The following is a 2,816-nucleotide window of genomic DNA, read 5'->3' as shown; positions in this document are numbered from 1 at the left end:
CGAAGTGAAGCAACAAGTTCTTGGGAAAGAACTTGTGACTTCTCCAAAGTAGAGAAAATCGGCAAGCAAACACAAAGCACAAAAATTCAAAAGAAAAATGTACCTTTGAAAAGTGACTCAAACATGTCAAGAAGAAAAGCACTTCAACATGCAAATTTGAATTTGGAATTTGGAAAAATTTCAAAAATATGAAAATGAATCATTTCATCATTTTTAAAGGAAAAATGCACTATTCATGGCATATATATGGACAAATGTGCAATAACAAGCCATAATATGCATGGAAATAGTAAGATAAGCATGAATTGATGATCAAGTTTGAAAATGTTCACTTACTTGGAGGTTAAAGAGCCAAAATAGCAAGATTTTTAGATTTAAAGACCAATTATTCCTCAAATCTAGATTTTCAAACACCTTTTTGACTTTTTTTGTACTTGCATTTAACAAAAATTAATGAGCAATGAAGGGTCGCATTTGACATGAAAGTGTCAAACACATGGTCTCCAAAGACAATATCATGCATTTAAAACTCAAAAACAATCCCTCTTGATCAAAGATACGGGATGGAAATGCCATTTTTTGAGTTTTTTGAACAAAAACATGACTTTTTTATGCAAAAATTCGAGTCATTTTTGCAAAAATGTGGCCAAAAAATGCATGTTTTTGAGTCATTTTTGACTTGTGAGTGCAAAAATGACTTCCCAATTTGAATATACATGGATCCAAATGCAAAAAAGTGGATAAAAACCCCAAATTTATAGGTGTTTTTAGCAAAAATGTGATTTATAAAAGGCATGAAATGAATTTGTTTTTGGCTTCCAAGTGCAAAAATGTGAGCTAAGATGTATTGCAAATGATTGAAGATGTCAAAATGCCTCTTTTGCTTGCAAAAACATGATTTAAATTCACTCTAAATGGATTTATTTGAAGATTTTTTTTAAAAATGTGCCCTTGGAAGGAGTTTGAAAAAACATTTTTTAGCAAGATAAATCCATTTTTGATGTTAGAAAATCCATTGCCAAGCAAAAATGACCCTATTGGAGAAGATATCATGAAAATCCATCAAGAAAATCTCCCTTAATTATCAAAATTAGGTTATTGGAAGGCAAAGACATGTATTTCTTCAAAATCAAACTTTTTCGAGGCCAATACATATACTAAAACATGCTTTAGGTTGAAATCGGACCTTTTTGGAGTCAATAACATATTTCAAAATGTGCAACCAAGGCAAATCAAACCTTTTAGATGCAATAACATATTTTTAAATGCGCAATCATTCAAAATCGGACCTTTTAGATGCGATTGCACATTTTAAGTTACATCTCACATTTTAGATGCAAAGATATATAAACTTAACTTTTGATGCAATGACATCAAAAAGGTCCACCTTGACATCAAAAAGGTCCACCAAGTTGGGCTTTATATGCAATGACATGTAAAATATCCACTTTTGATAGATTTTACATGTAACTGCATATAAAATGTCCACTTTTGATAACTTGAAGTCATTTAATCCACTTAATTTTATTATAATATTACTAAATGGGTCATAAATAATATTTATATATCATATTTAAAAATACAACATATAAACATCATTTTAAAACTAACATTTAAATGAGCATTTGATTTAAAAATCAAAAATTAAATTGGAACTATATAGTTATATAGTCACTTTAAGTGAAAAATCAAAAAGTAACTCACTTAAAATTATAACATAAAGTGCACTATAGTCACTTTAAGTTAAAAAATTAAACTTAAAGTAACTTAAAAACATAACAAAGAGTGAATTTAAGTTATATTTATCAAAAAGTGAAAGTCAAATTAAAAGTATAACATCATATTTTTAATTCGTATTTTTCCACCAAAAGGTCCACTTTTGAGGCACTAAAATGAGCATATCTCTTGACTTACAACTCTGATTGAGCTCTAGATTAGACCGAATCGAATGGAAAACTAAAAGGCATGACATAAGCCAAACCAAAGGACTAAAAACCAACAAACATAAACTCAAAAGCAAAGAAAAGGATGATGAAGGCTTTAAAAATCAAGCAAAGGCTCGACAAATTACAAAATGAAAAAGACTTGACAAAAGCCTTCAGTAAAATGATTTAATATACGAATTGAAATGGATTGATCGATCAACATTAAACAATTGAATATCAAATTCAAGCTTAGAGAAATGCAAAACTAGTTTGAAAATTTTTTGTGGTGACAAAATGTAGAACAACAATACTCGTACACAATAACACCAGATATGTTAACTAGGGAAACCCTTGATTATAGGGAAAACCCTAGTAGGGATGGTACCCACAAGATGATGTACTAATAAAAATATTTCTTGTTGGAGGATGGAGCCTGTTAGGAGTCTATAGCAACATTCAATACATATTAGTCCTTGTTAGGAGACTTTGAGTCCCTGTTAGGAGTTGTGTAAGATAGGTGGACCCACTGTCCAAACAACTTCAGGGAAAGACCAATGAACCCACTGTCCAAATGATCTCTATTGTATACCTTGCAAAATAATAGAAATGAGCAGTACTGCTCCTTCCTCTTTCTCTATCCTGTCAATCGAACTTTTGCTCCTTCTAATCTTGTAACCAGATTACAAATATTGCATCTAATAATCCCTTGGATCACTCACATTCATCAAACACTCTTCTCCTTTTTGTACTTTACACTCAGTATAATGGTCACAACTTCCATACACATCTTACAAACAAGGAAAATATTTTTTCTTTATATCGTATCTTCAAAATAATTCCTTAAGTCGGCCTAGAGGCTTGCCTAATTAATTCATAATGCAAATAGCACTG

The sequence above is a fragment of the Cupressus sempervirens genome, chromosome 9 (genome assembly GCF_028749045.1).
Source record: "Cupressus sempervirens isolate cs-2001-9-10 chromosome 9, ASM2874904v1, whole genome shotgun sequence".
Classification (NCBI taxonomy): Eukaryota; Viridiplantae; Streptophyta; class Pinopsida; order Cupressales; family Cupressaceae; genus Cupressus; species Cupressus sempervirens.
Note: the sequence above shows the minus strand (reverse complement) of the source record.